The 16630-nt window shown below is 43.5% G+C and overlaps 1 pseudogene; it reads right to left on the bottom strand.

Annotated features, from left to right (window-relative positions):
* Window positions 1-7179: 7179 nt before the first annotated feature.
* LOC124596968 lies at window positions 7180-7297 on the bottom strand (annotated as a pseudogene).
* Window positions 7298-16630: the final 9333 nt, after the last annotated feature.

The following is a 16630-nucleotide window of genomic DNA, read 5'->3' as shown; positions in this document are numbered from 1 at the left end:
CGTCAACTCTGTCCCAGTGCCAATGACAAGAATGCCAAGTATTAGTTCCAGAAGTTGCTGTCCAGACTGCTCACGAGAGGATACAACGGCTTTATGAAACCCTTCCCAACCAAATCAGTATGTTCATCCATATCGAGGGGCTGGAACGTCATACTGGTAAGAGGGTCCGTACTGGTAAGGTCCTTGTAGCTCAATTTTGCAATCACAGATCCTCTCAAACTGTAATTTTACTACGTTTCGTCCTCCCCTTGTGGGTGCTTCATTTTTTGCAAGGAAGTACAGGGCGGTTATAATCAAACTCCCACTACTTGAGGGAGAACTCAGGGAAAACGACTGATTGTAGGGCAATGAAACTTCTTGGAAGCATTTGTAAGGACATGTGCAAGAGAAATAATGAATAAACCATTGAAACAACACATTTATTACCATATGAGAGGATAAAATTAGTTAACTGCGTACCATGTTTACGTTTCGGTTTCCACACGTTGCTCGACGTGACGACCACCTGAATCCACGACAGCCTGGAGCTGCGCTAGAGATACTGTTTTACAATTGCGCGAAGCACTTTTCGAATGGTGGACCACGGAATGTTCAGTTGTCGTGACACAGCTTGTGCAGAACTTGAAAATCGCACTTCGCATTCAGCATTCTCAGCGTTGATGACAGTGATATTTCATCAACATTGGCGAAGAGCAGCAGCATTGTTGTTATTGTTTTGCTGTAACAGCTTTATGAGTAAAAGCCTACTCACCTTGACTTTCTGCAAGTATAGTGCACACTGGTGCTCATGTTCCAACCTTATTCCGCCATACCTAACAGCAAATCATGACTGACATAACTATCAACGACAATCCTGCAGTGCACAGTATCCATACAGTAAATACACTCTAAGACAAAAAAGGGACTCACCACGAAGGAATTATCCGAATGGGAAAGAAATCAGTACTTGTGATGTACGTATAAGACAGACAAATGAACACCATTTCAGAAAAATTGGATGATTCATTCAAGAGAAACAGCTTCACAAACTGAGAACGTTAATAGGAGTTGGTCTCCCTCTGGCCCTTATGCAAGCAGTTCTTCAGCCTGGCATTGTTGCAACCTCCTGACAGATATCGTTCCAAATTCTGACCAACTGGCGCGTTAGATTGTCAAAAACCCGGGCTGGTTGAAGGACTCTGCGCCCATAATGCTCCAAAAGTTCTCAGTTTGGGAGAGATCCGGTGACACTGCTGGTCAAGGTAGAATTTGGCAGGCACGATGACAAGCAGTAGAAACCCTCGCCATGTGAGAGCGGGCATCTTGCTGAAATGTAAGCCCAGGATGGCTTGCCATGAAGTGCAACAAAAGAGAGTGTAGAATATCGTCGCCGTACCGCTGTGCTATAAGGGTGCCGTGGATTACAACCAAAGGGGGCCTGTTATGAAAAATACTGACACCTCAGACCATTATCACTCCTGGTTCTTGGGGCGTATGTCTGGGCCATCTCCAGACACTTCTTCGTTCGTGATCCGGGCTCAGTTGAAGAGCGACTCATCACGGAAAATAATTCTACCTCATTCAATGAGATTCCAGGCCGAAGACGTGTCTGGAGATGCCCCAGACAGTAGTGGGATACCAACCCGACGGGAGTGATCGTCTGGGGTGCCATTTCTTTTCATAGCAGGATTCCTTTGGCTGTCCGAGTACCCTTACAGCACGGCTTGTCGCTCTTCATGGCAAGCTATCCTGGACTTACATTTCAGCTGGATAATCCCCTTCTGCATACGGCGAGAGTTACTGCTGCCTGTCGTCGTATTTTCCAAACCCTACCTTGGCCAGCAAGGTCACCATTTCTCTCCCCAACTGAGATCGTTTGGAGCATTAGGAGCAGGGCCCTCCAACCACCAAAGGATTTTGACGACCTAATGCGCCAATTGCACACAATTTGGCACAATATCAATCAATGCCATGCCGAATAACTGCTTGCATAAGGGCCAAAGGTTGACCAACGCGTTATTGACTTGCTCAGTTTGTAAAACTCTTTCTCATGAATAAATGATCCTAATTTTTTCAGAAACTAATCATTTGTTTGTCTATATATGTGGATCACATCTAGTAATTTCCGTCCCATTCGGATAATTCCTTCGTCATACGTCTTCTTTCTTTCCTCTTTTGACTGTAGTTTTCCATATACAGTGGCTCAAGTAGCGAAAGTTTAATTACAATCACCCTGTATATCTACGCGGATACATGATGATTGGGGAATCGCTGTAGCGACGATAAAGGCCACAAGTTGGCAATTGCACTGATGTATGCGACTTTTCAAAGGACAGACCACACCAGACTACCGCTACGTGTTTCCACATTAACCCAATGACATCATCCACTACGATTACACTTGACAAGGGATCAGTGAGGCTGGATTGGGTCGTGGATCAGTGCAAACATGTCGCCTGATTGGATGAAACATATTTCTTATGGCAGGTCGATGGTCGAGTTTAGATATGCCGTCATCCAGACAAACTGCTGCTCGAAACATCCACCGTGCCGCAGACACAGATTGGTGGAGCAGTATTATGTCATTGTGGGTGTTCACCTAGGCTTTCAGCTCCTATGGTATCTGCAATAGCAATCGAATGCACTAAGACAGTCGTAGACTACATGAACATTATTTCAGATCACCTGCACGTTTTCATGCTTGACATCCACCCCAACAGCAATAACATCTTACACCAGAGTAACTATCCTTGTCACAAGGCTGCAGTGATTTCAGAACCATGATACTAAAATCAGGTCTATATGAAGGGCTTATTTCAATAGTCGTACAAGTCCATTTTTGTTCATTCTGAGATACAGAGTTCTAAACTTAAATGAGCGCTGAAAAATCTGCAGTTGAGAGACCAGAAATATTCAAGTATATACACTTGAAATAAGCCCTTCATATGTGTATCAGCACATTTGCCTGATCTGAACGGGATGGAACACATCTCGGGTGCTATTGGGCACCAGATCCATGCCTACAAATATTCAGCCTGTAATTTGTGGGAATTGCGTGACACGTACAAATACATCTGGTGCCACGTACGTACTGACACCTACCACGGATTTATTGAATCCATGTTTCAGTATCTGGCAGTGGTTGGGATTTTTCGCCCCACCCGACTTTCAGTATGGTCACACAGTACTCATACCATGACCGCACTAGCTCCCATGGCGGACCTGTCAGTTCTCGCCATTATGCGGAGCCTTCACTATCCACCATTAATAAGACAGTGTTTAACGTTTTCGATTCGGATTGCTCTGTGGATTGTTTATGTCTATTTATGCCTACTTATGAAGATTTTGCTATGCTCTGTACTTTGGTTCCAGCTATCCATTCACTTCATGAAGTCCGCTGTCGTCGGCCACAGGAATCACCTGTTTCTTCCACTGGTCTCTGTATTTACCACCAGTGCGAATGATGATAAACTGTGTAAGATAAACTAAGCAGGGTAGAAAATCTGTCATGCAGAGTCGCTACTATACTGCGTTCCAAAGGTCGTCAAATTCGCTGTTAAGCAGGAGTGCGTAACTTTTTGGCTCGTCAGATAACAGTAACACGACGATTAAACCTAAGTACAGGAGTCTCTCCGAAATCGATGTATTCTCCGTTGTTCATTTCGTGATCTACATCCACAGCGATATCTAAACTATCAATCAATGGATCAAACAATCTACTCTGTTTTTAAGCATTGTTGTACCCTCCATAACGTGGTGACTTTATAGAGGTAGAATCAGTGTAGGATACGATGGCCAATGTACAGTGCCCAACTTTCGTCTCAAGTGCTGGACAAGTTCACGCCTTTGGAAGGGGAGGCCAACATTGCTAACTTTCGGCTGGATAGAGACGTGCTGACATGATCGATGCCCACGCTGTGCGACCTTTCTCAAACGATTTTACAGAAACTACTCGGTAAACAAAATCGTTTTCGCTTACTTATAGTTTTGAATTAGAGTGCTGCAACGTTCAATGTTTGACCGGTCGCGGCTCGCCTGTTGACGGGGGGGACCGAGCCGCTCCTGTCCGGCCCCACACGATTCGGCTCGGTCACGTGCTCGCCCCATATTTTTTGTCCGGATTCCGGACACGCGGATAACCGAGCATGACCGGTCACCGCTGACGTCTCACCTCGCCTCGCCCCGGCTCGCTGCACTCTAATGTAAAAATCCAACGCCTCTCTCTCTCTCTCTCTCTCACACACACACACACACACACACACACACACACACACAATGTATTTATCTCTGTCTGTCTCTCTCTTTTGATAGAAAAGTAACGTTTCCAAGAACGGGTACGCGACACAGCTAAACTCATAAAGCACTTGGAAAGTAAAATGATATTTAAACACAATCGCGGATAGAGGACGAGTCACATTTCCAAACAGAAAATGTATTTTTTTTCTTTCATTAAGAGAAAACATTAAATAAGTGCTGCCCTGTAATCTAGACGACAACCATCTTCATAAAGAAAGCATACAAAGAACATTAAACATATACATACTTAACTTGTCACACTTTGCACTTGTTTCCAACATAAACAAAATTATAGTTACTGTTGATCAACAGTAAATCACTAACGCGTTCCGGATTTATTTGGTTGGGGCGATTTGTTAGTAACATGCCGGCTTTACTAAAGCATCTTCCACTAGGTGCGCTTGTTGCTGGGATGCATAAAATACGTCTTGAATCTGCAGCCAGGCCTGGCAGATTTGTTTCATGTCTGCTTCACCACTTTAAGATGTCATCATCATTGTATATAAAACATTGTTCACAAGAGACCAATCTGTGTTAATGTAATGTGTTGTAAACGTCAAATAGTGCACCTTATTATGCGAATCAGTCCACATATCAAATGCCGCAGCACATGTTTTATTAATAACTTCCGCAATAACAGAAGGCATTATGCTCTTTTGTATTGCATCAGCTTGCTCTTTGACATGTCTTCTTATAGTAGAGGGATGTGGCATGACATCTGCCACGTTAACTTCTCCATAATGCGCACCTAGATGTATTAATTCTTGGCCTAGTTCTCTGAAACCTTCACCGGAAACAGTATTAAAAGGTCTCATAGCTTTAGCACACATTGCAACACACTTTGCTGTAATACAATTTTTTATTACTGCCAGTATCCCTGGAGGAGCTGTATCTTTGTGAGGTTTCTTGCAACTGTGTTTCTTTAAATGAGTGGTTCCCGACTGCAAACACAATAATGTGGAGCAGTTTATGCGCGATACGTACCCAGTAGACTCACTGTTTTCGTCTACAACTAACAGAAATGTACTCCATACTTGGCTTTTTAGACCTTCCCGTTTCTTCAATGTGTAAACATTGGTTTCAATCTTACGTCTTACTGCACTGGTTTCTTCCAGCTGCATGATTACAGAGAGACACCGCAAATGGGAAGCCCTTACTGGCTCCAGTCTCACACGGATAATGACACGTGTAATGTGTTTGAAGTTACGTGCTACGTATTCGGTTACGGCTTCTATGCTCGGTCACTATGACTAGTGCGGGCAGCCTATCCAGTTAGGGTGTGCTCGCCCCACCTCGTATCTTGTGCTCGCTTACTCGGTCACGCAGGACTCTATTTTGAATGTCAGATTCATGATGACGTGATCATCATTTCGTTAATGGTCATAGACTATGTGATCAAAAGTATCCGGGCACATTCAAAAACATACGTTTTTCATGTTAGGTGCATTTTGCTGCCACCTACTGCCACGTACTCCAAATCAGCGACCTCAGTAGTAATAAGACACCGTGAGGGAGCAGAATGGGGTGCTCCGCGGAACTGACGGACTTTGAACGTGCTCAGGTAACTGGTGCCACTTTTGTCATACTCCTAAACATCCCTAGGCCCATTGTTTCCGATGTGATGGTAAAGTGGAAACGTGAAGGGGCACGTGCAGCACAAACGCGTACAGGCCGACCTCGTCTGTTGGCTGACACAAACCGCCAACTGTTGAAGAGGGTCGTAATGTGTAATAGTCAGACATGTATTCAGAACATCACACAGGAATTCCAAACTGCATCAGGATTCACTGCAAGTACTACGACAGTTCGGGGGGAGGTGAGAAAACTTGGAATTCACGATCGAGCGGCTGCTCATAAGCCACACATCACGCCGGCAAATGCCAAACGACGCCTCGCTTGGTGTAAGGAGAGTAAAAAATGAACGATTGGAGGAAAAACGTTGTGTGGAATGAAGAATCACGGTACACAATGTGGCGATCCGATGGCAGGGCGAGGGCATAACGAATGTCTGGTGAACGCCATCTGCCAGGGTATGTAGGGCCAAAAGTAAAATTCGGAGGCGGTGGTGTTACAATGTGGTTGTGTTTCTCATGGAGGGAGGCCTTGCACCCCTTGTTGTTTTGCGTAGCACTATCGTAGCACAGGCCCACATTGATGTTTTAAGCACCGTCTTGCTGTTGAAGAGCAATTCGGGGATGGCGACTGCACCTATCAACACGATCGAGCACCTGTTCATAATGCAAAGCATGTGGCGGAGTGGTTACACGACAATAACATCCCGGTAATGGACTGACGTGCACAGAGTCCTGACCTGAATACTACAGACCACCTTTGGGATATTTTGGAACGCCGACTTCGTGCCAGTCCTCATCCACTAACATCGATATCTCTCGTCAGTGCAGCACTCCATGAATAAAGGGCTGCCTTTCCTCAAGAAACCTCTCAGCACCTGATTGAACGTATGCCTGCGATAGTGGAAGCTGTCATCAAGTCTAAGGGTGGGCCAACACCATATTGAATTCCAGAATTACCGATGGAGGACGCCACGAACTTTTAAGTCATTTTCAGCCAGGTGTCCGGATCCTTTTGATCACACAGTGTAGTTATTGTGATATTTGCATTTAAGTAAGACACTAAGAGAAACTGGAAAAAGTTTTCAATGAAAAACTGCATATGAAATTTAGCTAAACCAAACTAAACTCCTAACAGGTCTTGGAAAACCCAATGGTACCGACAAGCCGCCGAGTCATTTACAGCCCACAGGAGTCACTGGATGCGGATATGGAGGGGGATATGGTCAGCACACCGCTCTCCCAGCCGTATGTCACTTAACGAGACCGGAGCCGTTACTTCTCAATCAAGTAGCTCCTCAGTTTGCCTCACAAGGGCTGAGTGCACCCCGCGTGCCAACGGCGCTCGGCAGACCGGATGGTCACCCGTCGAAGTGCTAGCCCAGCCCGACAGCGCTTAGCTTCTGTGATCTGATGGGAACCGGTGATGCCACTGTGGCAAGGCCGTTGGCGGATTCAGCTAACAAATATAATTATTTCTTTAGACTTGGCTGGAGGTCCATCTGCCACCAATCTCGAGAAAACTGACCGTCGCACATCCATTTGCAACCATGGGCACCAGCGGTAACGCAAGAGTGAATTATCCATAACATTCCTCATATGTCAAACGGTTGAATATACCGAAACGAGATTAAGACAAATGATAGCACATACTTTGCCGTATGTTTATTAAAAGAAACTTCGTTATTTACCATGTTGTCCCACTAACTACAGACTTTTTCTATGAAAGAATGTAATTTTTCAGGGCCGTAGAAATGAGAATTGCTCAAAGTTGTGGAACAACATAAGTGAAGACATTATACATTTAGTTTTATACCGAGGGTGGGCTTTTCATAAACTGTTGGCCTTTCTTCTTCTCAGTTCCTCACTTAATAAACTCAACAAACCACTTTTTCATAATTCTCTCGCAGATGCGTCTGCACGAAATGTTAGCGAGGTGACGTTGTGTAAACTCTGCTGTGCTTTTGCAAAAGAAGCAAATTTTAACATGACAACAAGAGAAATCTAGGTTTTACTCAAATTTCGCCACTCGTGAGGCTTCTCTGAAAGTTGCAAATGGTTAACAAGTCAGGCGAAAATAAGTTGCTGGTTTTGTTTCTCTTTCAGCGAAAATCATTTTTGATACTAACAAAAGCAAAAGTGATGGTAGATACCGTTTTAGTCACCATGCCAGTATGGGCGTGGAGGAGCACCACTTAATATCTACAAAAAATTTGAGCGAAGGCTTCATTTTCGAACAGAACCTCCCCTCCAGCACTCGGCAGTTCCCCTGAAGTTCGATGTCTGCAACCCGCACCACTACTGCCGACTGTGCGTCTAACAGTCGCATTATTCTGTGCACACCCCACAAAACGAACAAGTAATGTATACGTGTTACGCTCTTGGAGTGTCTCTCATATTCATTTAAAAAGTCTTTACTTGTCACATCACATATTAGAAGAAGTAACAAATCTCTTGAAAATAGCGAATGTCCCATTTCTAAAACAGCATGAATTGAAGTGTATATCCAACCATGTTTTGAAACAAAACCAGTATGTAATGATGTTAGCAGTAAATTCAATATGTGAAGACCTCACGGAAAAATCATATGACAGAAATTTAAATGCAGAACGTAGTACTGAAGTTTCACGTTTTGTGAATAATGAGGGTAATGAATGTAAGGAACGACCTGTAATAAGGAAAGGATTGAGACAGCTATTTGTTGTATCCTTTTCAAAGGAATTGTTCTTGCATTCGAGCGAATTTCAGAAACCAATTAAAATCTAAAACTCGGTGGCCGGTCAGATATTTGAACTTCAACCCTTTCAAATGCGAATCAGTGCCTAAGTCACTATACCATCTCAGTCAAATGTTTCTGTGCTCTGTGAGTGTTGCAGAGTGTTGGTTCAAATTCACAATATAGGAGTAATTCAGTTTGAAATAAACGCATGCGCGGCCCGCAGCTCGTGGTCGTGCGGTAGCGTTCTCGCTTCGCACGCCCGGGTTCCCGGGTTCGATTCCCGGCGGGGTCAGGGATTTTCTCTGCCTCGTGATGGCTGGGCGTTGTGTGATGTCCTTAGGTTAGTTAGGTTTAAGTAGTTCTAAGTTCTAGGGGACTGATGACCATAGATGTTAAGTCCCATAGTGCTCAGAGCCATTTGAACCATTTGAAACGCATGCGCGAGTAATGCTTTGTTGCTTTCCTGCCTACGCCGCGCGGTTAGAGGCGCTATGTCCTGTCTGCGCGGCCGCTTCCGCTGTAGGTTCGCACCTCCCTCGGGCGTGGGTATATGTGTTGTTCTTAGCATAAGTTAGATTAAGTTAGTTTACGTAGTGTGACTAGGGACCGATGACCTCAGCAGTTTGGTCCCTAAGGAATTTACACACTTTTTTTCCTACCGACAGAGCCACTTACGTAAAACGGCAACTTCTGAGGGTAAAATTGTTGTTATCTGCAGTTTGATAAGAGTGAACCTGTAATATCAGTTCGACGTTTAGTTTAATTGTAATTCCTCGCGTGGTAAAAAATATCCAGTGATGGTATAGTCCATTCGAAACTACAGGATGCACGTGTAAAGGAAAAAGCACAGGACGACCAAAGTGAATGAAGAGGATATTGATCACGTCAGAACATATTATCTTCGTAGTCCTAACAAATCAGTTTTGAAAGCAAGTCTTGAACTTGAGTTGCTAAAGAAGACAGTGTGGTAAGTTTTAAGATAACGTTTACACTTGCTTCCGTGCCGGTTACATTGGTACGGTACTTGCTTTAAAGCCACATGACTATGGTGTACATTATAAATGTGGAAGTGAAGTGTTTCAGCGGGAAGATGAGTTAATTGGGCACTAGGTATTACCCAGAGAAGCAATTTAAACAAGACGTGAAATTTGTTTTGCGTACACAATGAATTAAGTACAACCAGACTTTTCTCTTATCATAACGAAGATCTTGTTGGCAAAGAAAAGCTGACATCAAATAAAACGTGATACACTTAGTAAAAAGTCAGCCAGTTACATATAATTTGTCGTACATTAATTACAATCAATTGTTTTCTCTGTTTGCAACAATACTATAACGAAAATTAAATTAAGATTTTTTTTCTTTTCTATAACAGTAACATAACAAAAATGAAATCCACGTTACTTTGTTTCTTGTTACATCAGCACTACAACAAGTGTTCAAAATGCCCACCATTCGATTCGATACATGCTTCATTATGGCGAACCCAGTTTCCTCGCACCCGTTCACTCACAAGCACATTTGTGTTTATGGTACTGGCAGAATCGAAAATACTCTGCGGTAAGTTCGGCCACATTATTTACTTGCTGAGCATAAATAAGTTCCTTCATAAGTCCCCAAAGGTAAATATCCAGTGGATTTAAATCAGGACTGCGTGCTGGTCATCGACGTGGACCAAAACGTCCTATCCATCGTCCTGGAAATCGTGTATTCAGAAACCTTCGTACTCTGTGACTAATGGGGGATGGGCCACCGTCGTGGAGGGACCACATGTTGTGACGTAAGGCTAACGGAATCTTTTTCTGTTAAATTTGGTAGCAATTTCCTCTAGAAATGTTCGATAATTGTTACCAGTCAATCGTGCAGGTAAAAGGTAAGGCCCAATAATGTTATCAGCGATTATACCCGCCCATTCATTGACGGAAAAGAGGGACTGAAAATGTGTTGCTACTACATGCCGCAGATTGTGTACACTACACGTTTGCATTTATGGAAATTTGTTATTCCGCTCGCAAGTAAAACACGCTTCATCTGTGACAAGTATTTTGTTTATAAAACCGTGTTCCGCATTTTGTAACAAAAACCACCCTGGTAATTTTCGTCGCGGAGGCAAATCTTTTTCTTCCCACTCTACGCGTTGAATGTGGTAAGGCCGCAGACGCTCCTCTTTCAAAGCGCTATGAACGACGGTGTGCGGGTCACCCACTTGGAGGGCGATGCTTCTAGTGCTCTGAGTAGGATCTTCGTGGACGCGGTCCAGAATTTGTCCCTCAACTTCCAATGTACGTCTTTCGCTTTGTAGGCCTCTGCCTTCTTCGTGGGGTAGTAAAGGGCCAGTATCTCTCAATCTATGCAAATTAAACACGTACTCGTTAGTAAATCTGCATTCCATTCTAACACTGAACAGTGTTGCAATAAAGTCTGCATAGTAACTCGACGAATGCCGACGATCGACGCATTGTGGCCTACGTGTTTACGATTCAGACTCGCAATGCCAATACAGCGGTAAATACCACGAACCGATTGCTTACATAAGTGTACCTACGTAGGGGAGGGAGTGTAGCAGGCACCTCGAACTGTTTTGATCCTGTTTAATGCATTTTACAAGTCTACTGTGCATAATGTTTCCACAAGTCACGTCTAATCCGTCTGCGCTGTCTGTGTCTACTTTTCCAAATAACATTGTCCAACGATTCGCTTTTTTTTTTTTGGGACAGATGTGGGAAATGGACAGACATGCTATTAGACGTTTTAAATCAATTACTCGTATTCTACTAACAGGATTTTTTTGTTGGTGGTTTATACCTTTTACACCCTATATGTAAAAGGGAAACATTATTACCAAAAAATCTGCGAAAGTTCTTAGCTGATTTTCTTCAAATTTTTACACAATACCCTAATGAAGATTAGGACAGACATGAGGTATATATTTTACATACATAATTTATAAATATATATGTAAGGTATAAAGAGGAAACACCGTCACCAAAAATTTCAAAAGTATTGGATCGAATATTTTTACACGTTACTGTAATGATTGTATTAACATAGGCACTATATTTTTGGTATATATAAATAAATATATGAATAACATACATAATAGTGAAACAATCTCAGCAAACAGGAAAGTTGTATTTATGGTTTACCGGCTTATGATTAGAATACTATTACAAAATCTGAATTATTTATAGTAACAAAAAAAAATAAAAAATAAAGCCACAAGAGAGCGGGGAAGAGAGAGGGGCAGGAGGGAGGGAGGGAGGGAGGGAGGGAGGGAATACAAGGGCGCTGACGTACGTTCAATTCACATACAAATTGGGAATCTGTGGTTTCTCTTTTCTTTCTTTTCCATTTAACAAGGCTGAGCCACAACAATTTTTGACCGGAAGCAGCTAGTGTTCTATAAAATTCTCAGTTTGATCATTCATAAACCTTGAATTCCAGGCTTTCTCAAATGGAACCAAGGGTAGTTTTTCACCTCTGACCTGTCTGTTTTCTAACTTCCGTACGTTAACCAAATTACAGTATTATCTTGAAAGTTTGTACATTGAAGGTATCGAATCTCCATCTGTCATTTGAGCTTGGTATATTAATTATAAAGATTATTTAATCTAACTAGTATTTACATTTTTTTGTTCGAAAATCAATTTTTACCTGATTACTCAAAAAGTAAAAAGAGGTAGCTTCATGAAAATCTCTACAGAATGTTTTTGGAATAAACTGAACCTAAATCCGAAAATACAGCTTTCTAGCTTCATAATTATCCACTTTTGAAATTTCTAATAAAGTGTATCAGCAGATCATGCTCAGGCTCCAAACATTTTATACTGACAATTTTACATAATCTGGCCAAGTCTTGTAACACTGATTAAACATTTCATTTTACTTTAGATTACTGCACGACTCCTTGCTCTGTAGGGACTCACGTTAGGCACTTGGGTGGATTATAACTCACGCAACAAAACTGTGAGAAGGGTGGCACTATTTTTTCCTTTGTGCACTAACGTTGGAACCTGAGTCGCTGGGCACAGATGGTGACTGCTGCCTCTGGCAGAAACAGTGACCCAGTGGCTCGGAGCGATGTGGTAGGGGTTAGTGGGGAAACCGAATGGCGTCTTGATGACTGGAGTACGAGAGGAGGACTGCCCCCAGCAGCGGAGACAGTGGTCAATGCGCTTGTCTCTAATAGGAAACAGTTTTAGATAACCTACTGGGTAATGTCTGGATCTGAATTATTTTATACGCACTCAGAATGGTTGTTTATCTAAACTAATGATATAAACACGCCAAATGGAATGAGGTAGATGTGTCCTAGCAGACAGGTTTGGAGCAACATTGTTGAGGATTCAAACCCGCAACCCACCAAGTTCATTATAGAAGGAAATCTTTCGAATGTCGAATTTTGAAATCATGTAGGTCTGTGAATTTTGATTTTACTGCCATTAAGCTGGATTTTTATGGTTCAAATGGCTCTAAGCACTATGGGACTTAACATCTGAGGTCATCATTCCCCTAGACTTAGAACTACTTAACACTTTCGCTGGGGCTGACGCTTACAAGCATCACAACAAGCCACGAGCCAGTGCGGTTGACGCTTAGAAGCGTTTGCGCTCACGGTCATATTACTCAGTCTAGTAGCAGCGTCTAAGCTAGTATCAAAGCCTGTAAACTATTGTTTTGTGTGGTCAGTTGTTGAACTATACTGTTCGTAATGGCGGTTAACGGACCTTACAATGTGAAAAGGAGCAGGGGAAGTGTTTCGCTTTCTAATTTCTACACATCCTAGCGTCCCCTGGGCGTCTATGATAAATTTAGACGGCTAATTCTCTCACACCAGGAGCAAACATGTTACTAAATTGACGACCTCTATCAGAGTCAATCTTAAAAATGCACATTTAAGGTAAATATAATTTCAGATGAATCCAGTTTCCTTTTTCCTTCTTAAGAAGATGCGTTTTGGATTCCAAATTGTATTTTTTGTTACATTGTCAACAAATCACGAACATCTGAATGACGCCTGTGACCCCTACAGCTGTCAGATAGCAAACAGACTTTAAAACATGACCGCAACAGAGTCAAAGCTTATTTGAAGTAATGCACCTAAGGTGTCATTAGGTCAGTATAGAACATGATCCTACAGATCTTACAAGGTCTTGACGTCAGCCTGTATCTCAGGTGTGCTTAGGAGCGTCGGCTCCGAGCGGTACCTGCCGTTTCAGAGGGTTACCAGCCCGCACTCGCCCTGGAGAGTTGCACGCCTGCACCGATGCCGCAGCCAAAGTGTTAAACCTAACCAACCTAAGAACAGCACACACATCCACGCCCGAGGCAGGATTCGATCCTGCGATCGTAGCAGCAACGCGGTTCCGGACTGGAAGCGCCTAGAACCGCTCGGAAACAGCGGACGGCCGCCGGATTTTTAAAAAATCCTTTGGTACGCTTGGTGTTTAGTGGATCAAAACTTCTTAGACTATTCAAAACTTGTTAGAGGTGGAGTCACATTTTTGTGTGCTTTGTTAATAAAGCTCATCCGTTTAATCTTCTCTGTTTACTTGAGTTGAAGTTGTGTCAGATGTTCGCACCATCCTTCAGTAACATCGCTGTAGCAGAGCTGTGGAGTGGATCTTGTGACTGGAGCGGAAGAAAGTAAGATTAGGATTTAACATCCCGTAGACATCGAAGTCACTATAAACGGAGCATAAGCTCTGAGTGTTGCGAGAATGGGAACGAAATCAGCCATGCCCTTTCTACATCACATCTACATTCATACCCCGCAAGCCACCCAACGGTGTGTGGCGGAGCGCTCTTTACGTGCCACTGCCATTACCTCCCTTTCCTGTTCCAGTCGCGTCTGGTTCGCGGGAAGAAAGACTGCCGGAAACCATCCGTGCGCGCTCGAATCTCTTTAATTTTACATTAGTGATCTCTTCGGGAGGTATAAGTAGGGGGAAGCAATACATTCAATACCTCATCCAGAAACGCAGCCTCTCGAAACGTGGACAGCAAGCTACACCACGATGCAGAGCGCCTCTCTTGCAGCGTCTGCCACTTGAGTTTGCTAAACATCTCCATAACGCTATCACTCTTACCAAATAACCCTGTGACGAAACGCTCCGCTCTTCTTTGGGTCTTCTCTATCTCCTCTGTCAAACCGACCTGGTACGGATCCCACACTGATGAGCAATACTCAAGTATAGGTCGAACGAGTGTTTTGTAAGCCACCTCATTTGTTGATGGACTACATTTTCTAAGGACTCGCCCAATGAATCTCAACCTGGCACCCGCCTTACCAACAATTAATTTTATATGATCATTCCACTTCAAATCGTTCCGCACGCATAGTCCCAGATATTTTTCAGAAGTAACTGCTACCAGTGTTTGTTCCGCTAATCATACAATAAAGGATCCTTCTTTCTAAGTATTCGCAATACATTACATTTGTCTATGTTAAGGGTCAGTTGCCACTCCCTGCACCAAGTGCCTATCCGCTACAGATCTTCCTACATTTCGCTGCAATTTTCTAATGCTGCAACTTCTCTGTGTACTACAGCATCATCCGCGAAGGGATTATCCCGGCATTTGCTTGGAGTGATTTACGGGAATTGTGGAAAACCTAAACTTGGATCGTCGAACGTGGATTTGAACCGTCGCCCTCCATAATGCGAGTCCAGTGTGCTAACCGTTGTGCCGCCTCGCTCGGTGTGTGTGTGCGGGCAGCGAGGACGAAAGCGAGTGATTTCTACCAGTCATGCGGTATGGTTGTCTCTTTCGACTGATTCGTTGAGTCGCCTATATTTCGAAAGTGTGTAAATGGCGCAGAGTGATAATTCTTCGTGCTGAGGATTTACATCCTGGTAGTCAGACGGTCGTTTCTGTGTTTCAGAAGTTAATTTATGGTACAGAATGCGAATTGTTCTGGGCGGAAGCAGTATGACAGACATTTCGAGCGGCGTGAGTGCTATGCGTGTTTTCCCTTTAGTCGAGCCTTGAGAGCCTCCATCAAGCATAACTTGTCTCCAGCGTCATGTGCCATAATGACTCACGTTTCAGTGAAGTGGATTCATCGTTTGTCCTTATTTTCATGGTACGTTCTGTATGGTAAGCATGGATGGCATTTTATGGGATTATATTGTGTGCCTTACGAGACTAGGATAATTACCAATTACATGTAATTATTTCATGATTACCCATCTGGCTTTGATCTCGCTATGGTGAACAATTATTGAGGTTTGTCTTGTTTTAGAGTTATGGCCGCGAATAACTGTAGAAGGCGCTGTTAGCCAATCGTTTCAATGTTTCTGAAGTACTTATGGTTCAGGAAAACTTCTGAACTTAAGTAAGAAAACAGCTTTTTTCATCTGTATAGGGGACATGCCTATGGACTCATTGTCAGTTCCTTGTTGCTGTGGATAAGCGGAAGAAATAGATCCCAACCTGCAAAGCTACCGAAATGAATTCTGTGTAGTTTCTGTAAGAGGGATTGAAACTACGGAATCTTGATTAATACAGTTAACTACACTCATGCTCATAAATTAAGGATACTGCTGATACATAGTGAAACAACGCTCTGTTGGGCAGTTTCCTGATTTAAATCACCTCGGGATATGACCATGCGGTACATTTGACCTGCGGTCGTCGCTCGGTGGCGCTGGCAGCAGTCCACATACGCAGAGGTGTGTTGGTGCATGTCAGAGTACGGTCCAGCGATTAAGTGTGCAGACGTTTTCAGACATGCTAATGGTGACTGTGTTCAAAATGGCTCGAAGAACACACATTGATGAGGTTATGAGAGGTAGAATACTAAGGCGACTGGAGGCTGGTCAAACACAGCAGGTCGTAGCATGGGCCTTCCGTGTGCCACAAAGTGTGATCTCTGGGTTGTGGCAACGATTCCAGGCACTGCAATACGGGCCGTCCACGGTGTACAACACCACAAGAAGGTCGATATCTCACTATCAGTGCCCACAGACGGCCAAACAGTACTGCAGGTAGCCTTGCTCGGGACCTTACCGCAGCCACTGGAACAGTTGTCTCCAGACACACAGTATACAGACGACTGAACAGA

This window comes from Schistocerca americana, chromosome 2, assembly GCF_021461395.2.
Source record: "Schistocerca americana isolate TAMUIC-IGC-003095 chromosome 2, iqSchAmer2.1, whole genome shotgun sequence".
NCBI classification, from domain to species: Eukaryota; Metazoa; Arthropoda; class Insecta; order Orthoptera; family Acrididae; genus Schistocerca; species Schistocerca americana.
Note: the sequence above shows the minus strand (reverse complement) of the source record. Positions and strands in the feature narration are given on the sequence as shown.